General features: G+C 31.4%; 1 protein-coding gene across 6 annotated transcripts in view; it reads left to right on the top strand.

Annotated features, from left to right (window-relative positions):
* Positions 1 to 20787, top strand: part of wge (BAH domain and coiled-coil containing protein winged eye) — a 339615-nt gene that overhangs the window by 182592 nt on the left and 136236 nt on the right. Inside the window, exon 2 of one of the 6 annotated variants that reach the window (XM_076532774.1) lies at positions 3425 to 3539. The exons of the other annotated variants lie outside the window; for them this stretch is intronic. The gene's annotated coding sequence lies outside the window, so the exon portion shown is untranslated. The remainder of the gene's footprint in view (positions 1 to 3424; positions 3540 to 20787) is intronic. 6 annotated transcript variants of the gene reach the window in all.

Here is a 20787-nt window from a genome sequence, read left to right as displayed (position 1 = left end):
TGAACAAATTTGGTAATCATTTTCATAAAATTTATTTTCATTTTTACTTCAGATAGATATAGCATAAGTACTATTTTTAGGTACCTTTATATAATCAATTTGTGTGAGACTGTGCTTCGAAATTGATCATTGTTCTCTGTAATTAACAACCAGATCTTTTGTTAATACAAAGTATTAACATAGTGTTTGTGTAATCTTTTCTATACTTTAACCTCTTAGGCACGACGCGCCATTATGGTCACTTTCACAGATACCACCTCTGTACGGCGGTCCACTATAGTGGCTTTCGCGAATGTCATTGTAGATCATATAGCGCCACGATAGTGACTCACTCTACTGGCTCCCTCGCTCTCTGTTTCAATTGAATGATCCTTTTCATATGTTTTGATTCGCACAGTTTTGCCTTTACCACGTTCTATAAGAGTATTAACGAATCCCACAAAAGTACATTACATGTATAACGTCCCGCGGAACCCTTTTTTGTACAATACCACACCTCAAATCTATTATCGACAGTATTAGGCAATTACCGACAGTACATTACGAATCTATTACCATATCTATCAAATTCGACAATCGGTAATCAGTATATGAGGTCTGTCCCAAAAGTATCCGACTTTCTTTAATTTCTTCGTACCTGACAATTTTAGCATCATTTGCCAGGTATGAGTATCAAGTGCAAAGCTTTACGAACTCCCACTATATCGCAGTTTTCGTCGGGACGCCTTAATTCATGTGCAACGTGTATTTGTTTACGAAGCGTTTTTTACGTTCGTCGCATTCTGCTGTTGTGAAAAATGAGGGAAGGATCGGAGCAACGAATTTGCATCAAATTTTCCTTAAAACTCGAAAAAAGTTGTTCGGAAACCATCGATATGATGAAGAAGGCATTTGAGGATGAGTATATAAGTAACACACAAATCGAAGAGTGGTATAAGCGGTTCAAAGATGGCCGCACATCTGTTGATAGTAACCCACGCTCTGGGCGGCCTTCCACGACAACAAGACCTAATAATATCGAACGTGTGCGACTTGCGATCAACGAAAATCGTCGATTGACTGTGCGAGAACTAGAATGTGATCTTGGAATACCGAAAACTAGTTTTGGCCTCAGTTTTGGTCAAGCGGTGATTGGCTTCTTCATCACGATAACGCGTCAGCGCATGCATCGAATCTTGTGCAGCAATATTTGACGAAGCACAAAGTCTTACAGCTCTGTCAGCCTCCGTACAATCCTGATGTAGCTTCCTGCGATTTTTGGTTGTTTCCAAGATTGAAAATGCCACTCAAAGGACACCGATTCGACGATAAAGAAACGGTCGAAACTAATACGACGAAAGCTCTAAAGGCTATTCCGAAAAACGAGTTCCAGGACTATTTCCATAAGTGGGAAGGTCGTTAGCAGAGTATTCTACAATCAAATGGGGATTACTTCAAAGGATGCCACCAGCCTGATGACGCAGGATAACACCAGCAGGGAAATATGGAAGGTCGGATACTTTTGGGACAGACCTCGTATACATATATACACTAGTCAAAAAAATTAAGGGAACAGAAAAATTCCTTAAATTTTTAGGTCATTTTCAAATTGCTCTGCCTCCGTTGAAATTCATCATAGAAGACATTCAGAATAGTCATTTTGAAACTTCAGGTCTCTAGTTTTTGACTCTTTATCTCAAAAATTTTTTGAGCCCATTATCGTTAACAAAATATACAAAAAATCGCGATGAAAAAATTTTAGAAATTTTTCTTTTTTTTTAAGGTCTGTAAAGACATGGAAAAATTTTGTTGATTAATGCCACTTCTCGACTGCTGTTTCTTGTTCCTTCCCCTATAATTTGCACGTCTATGAAGTTCGTTTCAACGATCGGTCGCAAAGTTATGAGCTACCAAAGCCAAAATGACGCTTTTTCCTTTGATAGTCATTATCTCATAAACCCACCATCGAACAGAAATTGTAAATACGGTTCCAAAAAGCGGAGAATGTATCCTTTAAGATGGGTATATCAGTTTTTGATTCAATGTTTTTTTTTGTGCTTAATATTGATGTAAAAAAACGTCAAAAAACGGTGTTTTTTCCTCAAATTACAAAAGCTACGGTATCTTTGTAAATAAGTATTGTAATGATTATGCCTAGGTTTATTTTTTAAGCTCATATTGCCCACAAAATGTATGCGAAGTTTCAAATGGCTCCGATTCTTTGTTCCCTATGAATCGATGGATCAAACTTTGAAATTTGAACGAAAAGAGTTAAGGACACGTCATTACTACTCCGATCCGCGACTAATACGTTTGTTGGGTAAAAAAGTTTGTGTCTCTACATTTACCGGTATCATTGCTAAATTTTTAAAGAATGCTTTGGTCTGAGAAGGTCGATTGCAGAGCAATTTGAAAATGACCTAAAAATTTAAGGAATTTTTCTGTTCCCTTAATTTTTTGACTAGTGTATATATATATTATACCAAATTAGTTAATATTACAAAAGCGAAGTTAACTTTATCAGCGATCAGACTTAGGTACGATCCAATATAAAGTATAAACCAGCGAGTTCCATTTCGTTAAATTCACGATTATCTATTACATTTTTGTTTAATTTGTCAAGTTCTATTATTTCTATTATTATTATTATTACAAAAGCTATTTAATTCTTTATTCTAATTAATCATTTATAATCTATATACTTTTCCTTATTTTGTTGTTATTGTTATTTGTTGGTTTCATTTTTATCGTTTTTTTTTAATAAATCTTATTGTTGAAAGATATTGACCTGTGGATTTCGCTCCTTAACCGCACACCACACGAATCCCACAATCTTTATTTGCAAAACAAGTCGTTCAGGGGGTTAAAAGTCGCTCTTTACCTTTCTAGCGCCTGTAACAAACTGAACCTAGGTTCCAGGGATGTTAAACATGTAAATAAAGGGTACCAAGTAGTTGGGCACCATGGAAGCACCTCTTTACACTAATACACGATATTGGAAACATTTGGAAATTACATATTTTGTGAATTTTCTAAGAAAGTAAATTATCAAAGTTAAAGCATATCATATCTTTGAGAAAAATTATAATTTAATCATCAAAAACTTCATTGCAATGTACTCGTGTCGAACAGCATTGTTACACATTGTAGTACTGTTTACGCGTAATTCGTCGAACTCTGCCGTACAGAGAAGCAAGGTCGCGCACTTCTCGTAAGAAGTTCTGCCGTGCCTAAGAAGTTAAACTTCACACTGTTATCCCGTAAGTGTTATTTTACTACACCTTATGTGACATCGGACTACTACTGACTACTCCCGAAGTCATTCCATACGCAAGATATATATGTCATTCCGTATGCAAATAACACTATAACAGAAAATATGTTTTTTATCGCAAAAAATATTAATATCCTTTAATATTCCTAACAAAATTCATTGATTGTTCAGAAACTCGCAAGGCAAAGAGAGAGGAACGGAGTAAAATATAATCCGAGTGGCAGTACCGTCTCAACAGATCGGTTGGATCGATTTTGATCGTTTGTGATCAATTTTCTGACTTCTGGTGAGTTCATTTTACTATCGAGCTGAAGAAAAATGCTTCCATCTTGTTTTTTTTCCCCCGGTTCGTTTATTTTTTCCTTCAAAGTTCCTTAGCCATTTGCGTGTTTCTTTTCAGACGTTCGAAAGTTCATGAGAATGTAGCAGCTTGTCTTTTACTCGCTAACAAGATTTTTGCACGTTTGCACGATCGTCCGCAGCATTATTTTCTTTCTAGACGTTACAAATTGTGTGTCCATTGTTTCGTTTTAGTTTTAGAGAATTTCGACGTTACAAACGTTTATTCTCCGTTACGTGTATAAGTAGCATAAGGTTGGTTTGTGAAATTTCTGGGAAATTGATTCGATGAAATTTCTATGACTTATTGATTAGGTCAATGAGATGTGTATCGTTTCAGGTTCTCCGTTTGCACTATTTCTGTTATAGGATAATGCACTCATTTATCATATTTATGGTTTTGATTATTGACTATGGCTATGGTTATTGATTATTTAATACATTTTGGTTATTGAATGAAATATTTTTCTCTCGTTTCAATTTTTTCGTTGCGATTTTTGAGAAGTGGATATACGGATGTCAACCCTCGAATTGGCGCGTGAAGAGGCTGACGTAGAAGGGTTACGGCTCCAATTGATCAGAATAGAAAAATGGACGCCTATCATACGTATTTTCGGCGGTACTATTGGTTCGAGCGGTCACATAACAATTAGACCAAAAACAATGATAGTCGACAGACGCCTCGAGAGTGAGTGAGTTAGAATTGTGTTCAGCAGTTGTTACTGTTATTATTTTTCTTATGTGCCGAAATGTAACGCTGGAAGTGTTCACAGTGGGGATAGAACCTCTTTTACTTTGGGTTCACCTCACGCGCCAACTCGTAGGTTGACATCTGTAAGCATCGTACAAAAATTTATAGTTTTACTAGTTTTTTGTAACCATTCTGGTTGGAGAATGGTAAAATAGCGTGCATTAAGGTGAAGTGAGGTATGTTCGTAAACGGGGCAAGTGCGTATAGAGGCTATTTTTATTACAATATCAGCAAAATTTCTTCATTTAGTATGTTTTTTTCCTTGCTTTGTTTCACTATATCCCCTTTTAAATTTCAACTAAGAGTACTTGTTTGCAAGTAAAAAGCATTTTATAGCAGATTTGTTAATAATTCTGTTCCTGCCCCATTGCACATGAAATAAAGTTTCAAAGTATTCTAACTTCAAGTTACGCTCTTACCCCATTTTCGGGGAAAGTACAGAGTAGTTGACATCTTAAACAATTTCCTATCAAAATCAAAATGTACAAGGAAAATTAAGGTCCTAGTTAATATTAATTAAATAGTAGTAATTGTGCAAGGCGTTCGATATCGACAGTGTTAAGTATTTCCATAATAGACTGAAAATATTTACATTTAAATACCAACTTTACAAAAAACCAGTCTGCATTTACCCCACTTCACCTCACATTCTAGTTTCATGTTATGGCGATGAAAATATTTGTGAACCTGTAGTGAACTCTCCTTGTATTGCAACGATCGCTTTATAAAAACTTTGCAAGTATTTTTAAGCACAAAGATATTCTTTTACTGAAAGAGAAAAATTTGTGATTAATACACTTGTCAACTGTAAAACTTCTTCGCAGCGATATTTTCGTATGTGACAGTGTAATTGGAATCTACTGTATTCTGTTACAGTTTTTTGACATTTTGACGTCAGTTGAAAACTTCATCATTTTCATATATCAGTTGGAAAATATGTTACTGATAAATATTATTTATGTTTAAGTAGAGTAACCTCGTTTTTAGTGTTTCAAAAATAATTTGGAGAATTCCATAACACTATATAATTTTATCAGGTTATCAAATATAATTTTAGAAGATGACTGAACAAAATCTTTTCTTTAAACAAATTTAGAAACATCATAAATTCATATTTCATTATTCCAAAATAACCGAAGTTCTTTACACATTAAAACGAACGCTCTTTTTTAATAAAACAAAATGCCAATTAAGCATGTAGAAGATGTTCAAATACTAATAAAATTGCGCTAATAATTTGAAACGGAATATTGAAGAATTGAATTGGAAAAATAATTCTTAGTATTATTAGACTTATATGAAATACACATACCTATTACGACTGTAATAATCATAATATTAAAAATATTAACCGAAGTTAGGTACAGACAGAAGAAATATGAATTTCCCTTTAAAAAATATGTGTGTATTGTTTGAGTGACATGTGGCTTATTACAATTATTTCTAAGTAACATTGAGTGACAAAATGAAATTTATCTTGAACAGTCCAGACGGACACCATTTAAATTTTAAATTGTTCAATTTTTAAGTATTTGTATCCTTCATCTTTATCGCATATATTATCCCGTGATATTAAATTAGCAGGTAAATGTACATTTTTCTCTTATACGAATATTTATTAAAATTCAGCACGTAATAGAGTGCAAGACAGAATTATAAGTTCGCTTAATTTTTGTTTGGCTTACAGGTATGGATAATACTATTGCCTTTCCTTTTCGCAGTGTTACATTAGAATGATAGAAAAATAAGGAAATGAAATGGGATTTTACAATTTTTACGTACACAATGAATTATTGCACCTTTTATGGAAAATGCTGTGTGTAGATTGGTCAAACGTAGAAATTTACTTATGAAATACTAGGTGTTTAGGAACTAATTATGATAGAAATTGTTTTTAATATTCAATTGCTAAATATATAGAAGTACATGAATTCGTGAATGCATTCATAGTATATGAAAATATATATATAAATAAGATAACATTTTCAAATATACATATAAATACATTTATAGAAACTAGATAATGTCAAAATAAATATAAATAAAAATAGAAAAACATTCAAATACATAAACACACTTATAGAATCTGAACAATATCGAAAAATTTGTAAATAAAAGTAGAAAAATATATAAATATATAAATACATTTATGAAAACTAAATAAAAAAAAGGAATACAAACGAAAACAAGCAAAACATTTATTTAACGTGACCGTATTTGAACTTGTTTTTTGTTCGCTTTATAAATTCAGGTCACTCGTATTCCACATACATTTTGAATAATATTTGTATCCGGAGAACGTGTCGGTCGTTTTAAAATTTGAATATTCTAATCCTTATGCCGCTTCTACTACAGCGAATGGGAACATTATCCTGCTAAAATGTGAGTATTTTACCATTTTCTTGAAGTTAGTAGAGCAAACGTGATTACAAAATTCTTGGATGGTTTCCTGAATTCATTTTTGCAGTTGAGAATTTCCAAGATGCACTCACAGTTTCGTATTGCAATCTTCAACAGAATTATATCTCGAACGATTTTTCCTTTTCGAATATTGCTACGATAGGAATTTAAAATAAAATTCTCTTTGTCACGATTTATTGAAAAAATCGTTAATTCAAACAGATTATATTCATTTTTCAACGCAAATATGGTTCAGATGATATGAGAAGTATTCATCGCATTTGAAATTTTCAATTTTAACCTCTTAGTCATGGTGGACCTTTACGCGATGCTGCTTCTCTTTATGGCAAAGTTCAACGCGAATTACGCATAAACAGCACTACAATATGTGACAATGCTGTTCTCTACGCGAGTACATTGGAATGTAGTTTTTGATGATTAATTATAATTTTTTCCCAAAGATATGATATGCTTTAACTTTGATAATTTACTTTTTTAGAAAATTCAAAATATGTAATTTCCAAATGTTTCCAATATCGTGTATTAAGAGGTGTTTCCATTGAAACGGTGAGCGAATAAGCTACACTGCGGTGCAGAACTATAGCACCACTTACATTTTTAGTAGATTCTGACTTTGGAATAACAATACATAAAATCATCCATATGAAATTGAAGGGTATAGTGAACGGTGAACTTCAGTAAAAATTTGTTGATATTATTTTACTATATAAGAAAATATAACATGAAAATTGATTTTTCATCGTTGCATAATTATAGCACCATGTGAATAAATGTCAAATATATACACATAAATATGACTTTAATATTTTGTAGGGCCTCCGTATTTTGTTATAAGTTGGAAAATTCTATCTGGCATGCTCTTGATGTGTTTCTGAAAAATTCGTTGGTTAATTTCATTACATGCTTTTAGTATTGCGTTTTTTGGTTCTAAAATATTTTCATACTGTCGATTTTCGACATAAACTTTTCGGACAATAATGGCTCAAGTATTTTCCATCGGGTTTTGGTCTGGTGAACATGCTGGCCATTTAATAACATTAATTTTGTTTCTTTCCAACCATGATACTGTTTTCCGACTGGTATGTACAACAGCGTTGTCCTATAAAAGTCTTATAAAAGGTAGCAAATTGTTTGATAAAATGGTGGTGTACTCATCACTACCCCTCTTTTTCGATGGAAAAGCCAATTACAACATGCCATCAATGCAAAAGGCACCGCAAACCATAACACTTCGTCCGCCAAAATTTCTCTTTGAAAAGTATTGTGGTTTTTTTCGGAGATCTCGCCAACATGAATTATAGCCATTCAGACCATCAAGATTAAACTTTTTTTCATCCGAAAATATAACCTTATTATCAATGATAGAAGTTTAAGTAAATTGGTGTAAAAAGATTTTGACATCTAAGGTTAACTTATGCTTTTCCAGTCGCGATGCATGTTCGCTCGAGCGTATTCAAGCCTCGCAACATTATGCCGTGGTAGAAGTTTTGGTGCAAATTTTAATTTCTGCCTCACTATGTTAGGATTACTTTTCGAAACTCGACGTACTGTCCACCGTGAAATATTTAAGTTGAGTTCCTTCTTAATTTGGTTACAGCCGTTTTGGCTGTTACTGGCTGCTTTTACAATTGCTCGTTCGGTACGGGGACTCAATTTTTTCTTTGAACCATCCTTTTTATTATTGCCATAATTAACGGAATTATTTAAGAAAATCAAAATGACTTTATGTAAGCGCCCTAGCCTATGGGCAATTTCCCGTACACTAATTTTATCCTCCTTAAACGTCAAAATTTGACCCTTCTCCTCTTCGGTCAAATATATACCACGTGGCATTGTTAAACAAAGAGTATTATCAAATTTTAATTTATACTTTAATAAAGAATGTAGTATTGGTGCTATAGTTACGCAACAAGCCAAAATCACATTTTCGATTATATCGTTTCTAATAGAAGAGCAACTTCAATGAGACTTAATATAAAATTTAGTGCGACCCATACCATTTCATCTCCTGCAATTGATTTTTTGCATTTTAACTCTGAATTACAGAACAATTAAAAAAGTAGATGGTGGTATAGTTATGCACTGCAGTGTAGTAGAGTTAGTCACTATAGTGGCGCTATGTAATCTACGATGACATTCGCGAAAGCCAATATGGTGGACTGTCGTGTCTAACAAGAGGTTAAGATTCAGTAGTACAAAATCCGTAGAAAACAAGAATTAAAGTCCTTAGAATTTATAATTAGATTTGCTCCTTAATCTTCACGAAAATAATGAAATATCATTTCACAATAGTATTTGGTTACGCTCGATAAAAACTTCATTTCAATTAAAATAAGGAATAATCCATTAATCTCCAATCGTTCATTTATAATTCTGTTTGTTCTTTTGTTTCGAAATATTTGTTGTTCGTATAAAAATTAATGAAAGAAGTTTCGTTATTTGTTGTTCGTCAATTATTGTTCTTTATTAGCACTTTTTCTTTGACAGAGAAATGTTATTTACATGATTTATATAAATATAATATGTGTTCTACTATTATATGTAATGAAGTAATCTTTGATTATAATTATTGAAGTTTCCGAATTTATCAAGTATTTTTCGAATACATGATAAGTTTTAAATAGTTTCATATTTATTTATGACTTGCAATTCGAGTATTTAACGAGGAAACGTTGGGTTTGATAAAAATTTTTGTGATGCATTCAAATCAAAAGTAAGCCAATTTAAACATATTTATCTTTGATAGTATACATCACTTGGGAAGGTATTTAATATTTAATATTTCTGTTTTCAGTGATGTTGAATTACATCATGATTTTGCGATTGCAGTGAGAGCGGAGGTGGCAGAATATTAGACTCTTGAACATGTGAAAAGCAAGTTCAAATCCCATCATAATGAGTGCATTTTTTTTTCTGTTTTTATCCATAATTTTTCATTTATTATTTAGTTTTTATGAATATATACTTACACATGCCTTTTTATTTTCACTTAGATTTCGTCTATTATTATTCAATTTCTATGAATATACTCTTATACTAAAACGATTACCTATTTTTATTAATATTGTTTTTATTAATATACTAACGTATATGTATATTTAGCTTATTCTATATGTATATTGAGCAATTGATTATTAACAACAATTTCTGTCATGATTAATTCCTAAACACCTAGTATTTCATAAGTAAATTTCTACATTTGACCAATCTACAAACAGCATTTCCCATAAAAAGTGCAATAATTCATTGTGTACGTAAAAATTGCAAAATCCCATTTCATTTCCTTATTTTTCTATCATTCTAATGTAACACTGCGAAAAGGAAAGGCAATAGTATTATCCATACCTGTAAGCCAAACAAAAATTAAGCGAACTTATAATTCTGTCTTGCAGTCTATTACGTGCTGAATTTTAATAAATATTCGTATAAGAGAAAAATGTACGTTTACCTGCAAATTTAATATCACGGGATAATATATGCGATAAAGATGAAGGATACAAATACTTAAAAATTGAACAATTTAAAATTTAAATGGCGTCCGTCTGGACTGTTCAAGATAAATTTCATTTTGTCACTCAATGTTACTTAGAAATAATTGTAATAAGCCATATGTCACTCAAACAATACACACATATTTTTTAAAGGGGAAATTCATATTATCTTTTGTCTGTACTTAACTTCAGTTAATATTTTTAATATTATGATTATTACAGTCGTAACAACTATGTTTGATACATATACATCTGATGATACTAAGAATTATTTTTCTAATTCAATTCCTCAGTATTCCATTACAAATTGTTAGTGTGATTGTTTGAACATTTTAGGAACCTGTGCAATTAAAGGTTGAGGTATATTAAAGTTTCTCGCTTTCGTTTTCATTTACGAAATAATAACGAGATAATTTTCTGTCAACAATGTGTTAAGGTGAAGTGGGATAAGTGCAGACTGGTTTTTGTAAAGTTGGTATTTAAACGTAAGTATTTTCAGTCTGCTATGTAAATACTTAACGCTGTCGATATCGAACGCCTTGCACAATTACTACTATTTAATTAATATTAACTAGGACCTTAATTTTCCTTGTACATTTTGATTTTGATAGGAAATTGTTTAAAATGTCAACTATTCTGTACTTTCCTCGAAAATGGGGTAAGAGCGTAACTTGAAGTTAGAATACTTTGAAACTTTATTTCATGTGCAATGGGGCAGGAGCAGAATTATGAACAAATCTGCTATAATATGCTTTTTACTGCATTATGCAAGTACTCTATACCGCAAACAAGTACTCTTATAATGAAATATAAAAGGGGATATAGTGAAACAAACTAAGGAAACAAACATATTAAATGGAGAAATTTCGCTCATATTGTAATAAAAATAGCCTGTATACGCACTTGCCCCGTTTACGAATTTATGCCACTTCACCTTAATAATTCGTATCAAAAGTCTATAAATGATAACTTGTTGCAGATACAAACTTATTAATGTTATCGTAGATATAATTATTTGTCTACTATCATAGACAAAGTTACAACAGAAAGTATTGGATGTTAGATAAAGACATATTTTACCGCATTTCCATAAGATACACGTTCTGAAAGACCGAGCATCTTGCGACACGATCGAGCAAATCGCGAGCAACTACACCGGCTGTTTTATTGCGGATGCAATAAAAGTTGCTGCACCCTCCCACGATGCATCGTGTTGCCGTCTTCTCTTTCTATCGGTCGTTTCACAAGCGCCATCTTTTATGCTAAGGAAAACACACGTTTCCTGTAGATACGATTCTCCCGTTAAATTACCTGGAAGAATTATCCGTAAGGTAAATGTCCTAGTGCTCACACGAGTCCCGATAATTAACAATTGAGTCAGAATTCTGTTAACACTGCTACACTGAAACGGTTAAAAATTGAGTAGTACTGGAAACGGGTAAAAATTAAATGAAAATTAATTTTATTTAATATATTTGTAGACACAGGACTGTAAGGACGTGAAACGTATTCGAGTGCTTATAGAAAACAATAGTCTTCAAAATTGCTATCTTTTATTTTATTTATTTTTTTACTCACTGTATTCAGTGTTTCTCAATACGACTTCTTTGTACATTGATACCTTGTGCATTGTGTACTGAAGACATTCAGAACTACTTTGAAACGATCCAACAGGTAGTATTTTTATTTCTAATAAATCTCATCAAATACTTACATAATATTTTGCTATAGTTATATTTGTTATAGTTATTGTTTGTTATAAATGATTAATTTGAGAATTTTCAGTTAGGAAAGTGAACAAATATAATAATATTGATGTTAGAATTTTAAGTGTCAATTTATGGATTTAAGATTTATGTTTATTTTGAATGTTTAAACTAATCGGAATGTAATAACAAAATGTACTAGCTTTACATAAACATAATACAATATTTATAGTTTTAATAATTCGATACTTATAATCTTAAAAATTTACTGCTTGTCACGTAAAAATATTAGTTTACGATCCTGCCAGATTTAACGTCTTTTTACTCGTTTCATACAATAATTAATTATTATATACTCATAGTATTATACGCATATATGTTCATAATTATTCATTCATTATTATATGAATAATACACGAAGAAATAATACATTTTACTTCTTATATTTCACCTGAAAGTAGAAACTCATTATTCTATATGAGAGTTGAAATCTTGTCTCATATTATTTTATCTGAAAGTAGAAAGTCCATTTTAATTCTTATTATTTTATCTGAAAGTAGGAGATTTATTTTATTTCTTATTATTTTATTTGTACGTAGAAATTGAATTTTATTTCTCATTATTTGACCTGAAAACCGAAGCTCAGTTTCTTATTATTTTATCTGAAAGTGGAAGGTTTATTTCATTTCTCATTATTTCATCTGATAGCAAAAGTTTTATTACGATTCTTATTATTTTATCTGAAAGTGGAAACGTCATATTATTTTACTCAAAAGTAGGTTTATTTTGTTTTTTTCTATTTTCTATATTTTTTATTATTTTATCTGAAAGTAGCAACTTTATACTATTTTATCTGAAAGTAGGTTTATTTTGTTTCTTTCTATTTTATATTTTTTATTATTTTATCTAAAAATAGAAACTTCATACTATTTTTCCTGCAAGTAGGTTTATTTTGTTTTTTTCTATTTTCTATATTTTTTATTATTTTATCTGAAAGTAGCAACTTTATACTATTTTATCTGAAAGTACGTTTATTTTGTTTCTTTCTATTTTCTATTGTTTATTATTTTATCTAAAAGTAGAAACTTCATTACATTTCTTGTTATTTTACCTCAAAGTCTTATTTTCTTTCTACTTTATTTAAAAATAAAAATATCACTTTATTCCTAACCCAAAAGTAGTAATTTCTCGATAAGCACATTTAATCACAATTTTACATTGCCTAAACAAAAAAGAAATTACAATTAACTTAACTTAACCGTTTGTCTTCCTTAATCGTTCGACCAGCGGGACATTTACCTTGCACGATCGATAACGAACGAAATTGGCCAGGTGCGCGAGATACAGGGAAATTGTGCCAAAAATTTCAATCGCATTCCATTAAACAACGTCCAATAGGGAGCAATTATTCATCGACGCGGAATATAATGAAACGGGGCTCGGAAAGAAACAATCTAGTCTGCGGTAATTAAAAATCGAACGCCATTTTGTCGTGCACTGTTGGAACACGGTTTGGCTTGAGTCAATAAACAGGCCAGCAACGAGTTGACAAACAGAGAAACTGAATACAAAGGAAATGAAGAAGCGGATTCATTGTCGGTGACAAAACTGGCTGACACTTGTCGGTACTAAAGAAAATTCTATATCTGTGTATGGGGTGTTTCAAAATTAATGAAAAGTAAATTTCTTTCTTGACGAAGAAATAACTAAAAAATATAATATACAATTTTTTCTTATAGTATTTCATTTTCCAGAAAATTGTTTTTAAACATTTTTTTAAAATATGTAAAATATAACTTTTTCTTATGAAGTTTTATTTTCGAGAAAATTGAATTTGAATGTTTGTAAAAAATATGTAAAATATAATTTTATCTTATAAAATTTTATTTTCGAAAAAATTGAATTTGAATGTTTTTACTGCAACACGTTTTGAGTTGATTTGTCGTCCTTCAAGTTGTCCTTCAAAGATGATCTTATATTTAATCACAGTCCACTGTTTTTCTTCACTTTTGTACAAAATTTCTTGATATCCAGCTCTCTTTATTGTAAATCTGATACGTACATTTGCCATTTGATATATTAATAAGCCTGTAGTACTCTCGAAAATGAAATTTATCGAAATTGTAACCAGACCCATTTCTCAGTGAAAAGAACAAAATGTTAACACGCGCCAGTAACATTTTAAAAGTTGAATTTTATTCAGCACCCGACGCGTATTCTCAATATTCCTAAAGCAATACGAGCACGTAATAGTAAAAGCGCAAAAAGTTCTTGCTATATATGGGGTGTCCCAAATTTTTATCGCCAAACTTTATTAATATATTCTATTCGTGAAAATAAAAGAAAATCTTATATTAATATGGCATTTCAAATACTGCATCAGAAAGTTATAATAAAAATATGAAATGAGTGTTCTGTTGTTAATTATTACATACAGAGTGTTCCACTTTTGTCGATATAACTTTACTAGCATATTTTACAAATAAAAATTAGAAAAAATTGTTATATGAATGTATAATTCATATATAATATATTAGTAATATATAATAGTCATTCTCTTGAATGAATTATTAAAAAACACTAAAAAATTAATATATTATTAATATTCTACTTACTCATTCTCTTAAATGTATTATTAAAAAATACTAAAAAAATATGAAGGTAGAGAATTATTTGTATGCAATATCAAAGGAGAAAATCGTCCATTATCATTTCGTATATTCCTCATAATTTTTCAATTAAACATCGAAAAGCCTATGTAACATTTTTTCGCCATTTTTATTTATAAACACACTAGTGAAGTTTTACGTACGAAACTTGTTCTGTTCTGTTCTTTATTTTCTCTTACGAGAGGGCGCTTCGGAGGTTTCCTCCCAATTGGCCCATACGTACGAAACTTAATGAAATATGGGGAGGTTAAAATATTTAAAATAAAACAAAAATAGCAACCTTAGAAAAATTAAATGAATTTATTATTTTAGAAAAACAACTTGGGACGTCCTCAAAATTTGTTAATTAAATTTGATTTATGAACATTGCAAAAACTATTCTAAATAACCCAATATATTTTTATATGTATGAAACATTATTAACAGTAAAGTAACGAAGAAGTATATAGATTTTATTTTTTTTTTTTTTTGACAAACGTCCGATCAAAATTGAGCGACATTTCGCAAGTAATCGATCGACGAACTCGATCTCGACTTCTCAACGCATAAATTTATTTTTCCAATTTAATTGAAATGAAAATTGAACAAAACTGGAACACAATGTAGTATCGAAAAAACAGCCCGCAGTCATTTTGTACTTCTGTTATACTTTTTTGCTAAAATCTTTAAACCCCTAAGTTAATTTAACATCTTTTGTTATTTTTGCGTACGGAATATTTTTATAAAGTTTGTAAAAAAATGGAACACCCTATATGTATTCTTTTGTTCCTTCCTCTAATTTTTCATTTTGTTCCATACAAAACGTTCTCGTTATATTACGAGATGGGATTGCAAAAATCAGTGGTAAAGTTCTGCTCGATATTCCACAGAAACCATTGGCTTCACCGCGTTTCATTTCGCGAAAATGAAAACCGTCGATAACGCGCAAGTTCCTGTTCAGAAAGAGAGTGGATATCTATCGCCTTTCTGTTACCCGATAACAGCGTTTGACGGCAATATCGTTTGCAAACGAGTATCCAATTTGATTCTTTAGAACAGTGATGGCTAGATCAAATGCCCGCCAAAGAGCTCAGGGGCTACGGTGTGCTCGCTGCGCGCAGCTATGAAGCACGGACAAAGAAAATCATATCGATTTTTGCTACTGATCTTGGGATTTCAACGTTTTCAATTTTGAAATTTTTGTATTTGGTTAATTAGAAATTTGGTCATTTTCAAATTAGAGGTAATTGTGATACTTAGGTGATACAGTGATAATTGGTATTTTATAATTGGGACATTTAGTGGTTGGAGGTTTGAGAATTTGTGGATTTGGTAATTTAGAATTATGGAAATTTAAGAATTTGGAAATTTAGAGTTTTGGAAATTTAAGAATTTGGAAATTTAGAATTTTTAAGACTTAAGAATTTAGAAATTTGCAAATTGCAAATTATAAATTTAGGAATTTGGAAATTTGGAAATAGTAAAATTAAAAATTTGAAAATTCAGAAATTTGGAAACTTAGAATTTTGCAAAATTTGGAAAATCAGGAATTTGAAAATTCCTAATTGCAAATTGCAAAATAAAAATTTGGAAATTTAGGTATTTGAAAATGCAGAAATTTGCAAATTACAAATTGCAAATTGCAAATTAAAATTTTGAAAATTTGGAAATTTAGAACTTAAAAATAACTAAAATTGGAGTTTCAAAAATGTAAAAATTAAAAACAGAATAAATTTAAATAACAACACCCTACTTTCATGCATTTAATTTACAAAAAGCACGTTCTCTTCAATAAACCCTAAAGACCCCTTTTCCTAGTATATAAATTTTCCATTTTATCTAACATTTCACTCAAATATTTTATCCCGTTTAAATTTTATTTAAATATCACAATGTAATAAAATCCCACTCTTATTGCAGTTATCTTTTCATCTCCAACGTTAAGATATATTAACCGCAGAAATATAGTATGGTCGTAATTCTCGTTGAGCATGCACTTACAATAAAGCATAAATAAGAGATTTAATTGAGTGCAGATTGCAAATGTTTAAAACTTACGCCCCCGTATGTTTATACTTTTCCCAACGTTACATCCAAGTCTTACACGTTTCGTGTTTTCCATCTAATTTATTCGAATGAGCAAAAGTTAGAGGGCCCGTTTTTCTTTTCCTTTAGATGTTTCAAATTTACCCTTGTCACGCAAGTATTTTTCGCACGAAGGATTTTCAAGCATCGTTGGATCTTAATTCCTGTAGCTATGCAAGAAACGTGGCGAAGGCTTGCATTTTTTAAACTGCTTGCATTTTTTACGCCGTTTATCTGATCGGCTGGAAATATGTCATCAAACAGCACGCGAGAGCATTACGCTATTGACCATTGGTATTGAACCACTTTTCGATACGAATATAATCGTCTAAACAAGAAGACATAATACGGTGAATGAAACACAGTAATATTAATGAAAAGATATAATAATTTTGTTAACCCCTTGCACTAATTTGACGAGTCTGACTCGTGGCGCACTCGTACTTCGGCCGTGATCAATTTTACTCAAATTTTTAGTACGCTTCAATTTGAAGTTCAAGTCCAATTATAATTTGCATAGTCAACGATTGCATAATAACATATTGACATAACATTTCAAATTTTTTTATCTGTTTTAATATTGTAAGGTGAAGTGGGGTAAGTTCGTAAACAGGCTATTTTTATTACAATATGAGCGAAATTTCTCCATTTAGTATGTCTGTTTCCTTGTTTTGTTTCACTATAACCCCTTTTATATTTCAGCTAAGAGTACTTGTTCGCAGTATAGAGTACTTGCATAATGCAGTAAAAAGCATGTTATAACAGATTTGTTAATAATTCTGCTCCTGCCCCAGTGCACATGAAATAAAGTTTCAAAGTATTCTAACTTCAAGTTACGCTCTCACCCCATTTTCGAGGAAAGTACAGAGTAGTTGACATTTTAAACGATTTCCTATCAAAATCAAAATATACAAGCAAAATTAAGGTCCTAGTTAATATTAATTAAATAGTAGCAATTGTGCAAAGCGTTCAATATCGACAGCGTTAAGTATTTACAGAGTAGACTGAAAATACTTACGTTTAAATACCAACTTTACAAAAACCAATCTGCACTTATCCGACTTCACCTTAATTGTAGTTAGTAAGTTCTGACTGATGCACCTGACAAATAAGAAATAGTTCTAGGGGTTAAAAAAAATGTGTTCATTCTGTAATTTTGTTAAATTCCATTTTCGAGGATGCTACTCGTTTATTAACACTTTATTTGGTAAATGCATGTAATCAGGTTTATAATAAATTTGAGAGTTGGATTATAAAGAGATTATTTACCAGAAAGGAAGAAGAAATACAATATTTACTGTAATTTTGTTAAATTCCATTTTCGAGGATGCTACTCGTTTATTAATACTTTAAATGGTAAATGCATGCATTAGGTTTATAATAATAAATTTGAGAGGTGGATTATCAAAAAATTATGTACCAGAAAGGAAGAAGAAAGGCAGTATTTGTTCTAATTTTGTTAAATTCCATTTTCGAGGATGCTTCTCGTTTATTAATATTTTAAATGGTAAATGCATGTATCAGATTCATAATAAATCTGAGAGTTGGATTAGGAAAAAGTTATATACCAAAAATGAAGAAGAGAAGCAGTATTTATTATTTGTAAATTAATGTTATTAAGATTACTATTGCTGGACGTGAGGCTCCTAAAATAACTCGATCCGCATTTATTCGTCCGTCTGTTTATTTATCTGTACTACGCTACAGGCAATTTTAAATCCTTTGACTTGAAATTTTGAGGTTAGACTTGCGAACTCTAAACCTTCCGTATACATATAGATTTTGGTGGCAATCTGACGATAGGAACCTGTCATCGACATCGATCGTCGTCGAATCGACAAAAAACTATATTTTAGTGTCGTATCCGATCATTTTTGACACATAAAATCGACTGAAAGCACGTTAAAAGCTCTATAACTCATCGTTGACAATACTTGGTCGTCATTGACGCCAGTCGCCATAAAATCATCAATAATCGAGTTTAGTATCATTTTCGATAGTTTCAGACACGTTTAATCGTTCGGAACGACTTTAAAATCGCTATATCTTATTCTTGTTCTACCTATATGTTTGTAGTAGGTAGTGTTAGACTAAGAAAGTGTGAATAAGGTGAAAATGAAACACGGGATACGATTAATTAATAGTTTATTTGTTTGGTCTAACACGTTAATCTTTGGTATAGACATGGCGCGAGTCAACCGGGTGCTACGCACACTCGTTTCGACACGAGTGCCGCCGAAATTACACGAACGCGTCCGAATTGTCCGACACACAATAAAACACACACAAAAAAAAATAAAAATAGAAACGCGTTGATTGAAAGAATTTATTTATTCTTAATAGACATTCTAAATTTTAAATATACATTCGAATTCAATACAATTAATCGTTTCGACTTAAAACTCTCTACATATTACTCTTGCTTCACCTATGTGTTTACAGTAGGTATTCGAAATTTGAAATACACATTTGAATTCGCTTTAAGCGCCTGTAGTATATTGTGAAATTACAGTAAACCTTTTCTATTTCATCAACTAAGGTTATAAACTATTTGCAGTTTTTGTTAGAGTATAATAATTTAACCGCTTTCGTTGCGGTTCTACGTTCATAAAATAAGTAAACGAAGAAATGAAGAAACAAGGTGTTTTCTCGTTTGTTTCTCGTTTCAGAGCAAAGACTGGAGGCGTAGGGCCTTGGAAAGAGGTAGTCCGACCCTGAGAGATGCATATTAAGTCTCCGACACAACAATAGACTCGCTTAGACAGTTGTCTCTCTCCTCCGCCTCCTCCTTCACCTCCTCCTGTTTCTCTTTCAAAGCCTACTCTTCTTGTACACTCGGGTGCAACGTTGGTTTCCTTTGGATCAAAACATATATGCACACTTGATAATTTAAACATTTCCAAGTTTTCAAATTTATTGCTCTTTTCAATTACAAAGGTCTCGACATTTTTAATTTTTAACTCTCCAAAACAATACACTTTCAAGTTTGCAAATATTTTCAGATTTCTTGGAGTTGGAAGTTTGCACATTTTCAAATCCTTAGATTAACAGATGTTAAGGTTCGTAAATTTTTAGGTCTTTAAATTTTTAAATTCGCATATTTCTAAAGAACAAATTCGAAGTTTTAGAGATTTCTACGACACCAAATTGCTGAATTTCTAAATTCAAGGTGATTCTAAATACGTAACTTCCACATTTGTAGATTGCCACATCTGGAAAATCTTAGATTTTTATATTCTGAAATTCCTAGATCCCCAAATTTCAAATTGTCCAAATTTCTAGATCCTCAAATCTCAAGCTCTCCAAGCTCCTAGATACCCAAATGTCAAGTTTTCCAAACTCATAAATCTTCAAATCTCAAGCTTCGCAATTTCTTAGATCCCCAATTTCTTAGATCCCCAAATCTCAAGCGCTTCAAATTCGTAGAACCTAAGCCTCAACCCTTTCAATTTTCTAAACCCTTAAATTTTAAGCTTTTCAAATTCTTAGATCCCCAAATTTCAAGCTCTCCAAATTCTTAGACCTCAAACCTCAACCTTTCCAATTTTCTAAATCCTCAAATCTTAAGCCTCCAAAAATCCTAGATTCTCTGCTATCTAAGTTTCTGTATTTGTAAATCCCCAAATCGACTGATCCCTATAACTTCTACATCCCGCATTCTAGCTCCCCAGATTCCAAGTCTCTCAAATACCTAAATTACCACATTTTTAGATTTCCAAATCGAAAGATTTCCAAATTTCTACGTTCTTAAATTCCTTTGTCCTCAAATTTCTAGATTCCCAAATACTCCAGTTTCTATATTTGTAGATCCCCAAATCCAAAGAGTGTTACAACTTCCAAATCTCCAAATTCTAAGGTCCAAATTTTCTAAACCTCAGATACTTAAATTCACATATTTGGAGATTTCCAAATCTAAAGATCTCATACTTCTTATATCTCCAAATCTCAAGGTGCGGATTTCCTAGGTCCTACATATCTAATTTTCAAAATTTTAAATATCTAAAGACTCAAGTTTGCAAATATCTAAATTCTCAAATACCCACATTCTTAAATTTCCCAATTCACAAATGTCTAAACTTTCAAATTTTCAAAT

This window comes from Megachile rotundata, chromosome 6, assembly GCF_050947335.1.
Source record: "Megachile rotundata isolate GNS110a chromosome 6, iyMegRotu1, whole genome shotgun sequence".
Lineage (NCBI taxonomy): Eukaryota > Metazoa > Arthropoda > Insecta > Hymenoptera > Megachilidae > Megachile > Megachile rotundata.
Note: the sequence above shows the minus strand (reverse complement) of the source record. Positions and strands in the feature narration are given on the sequence as shown.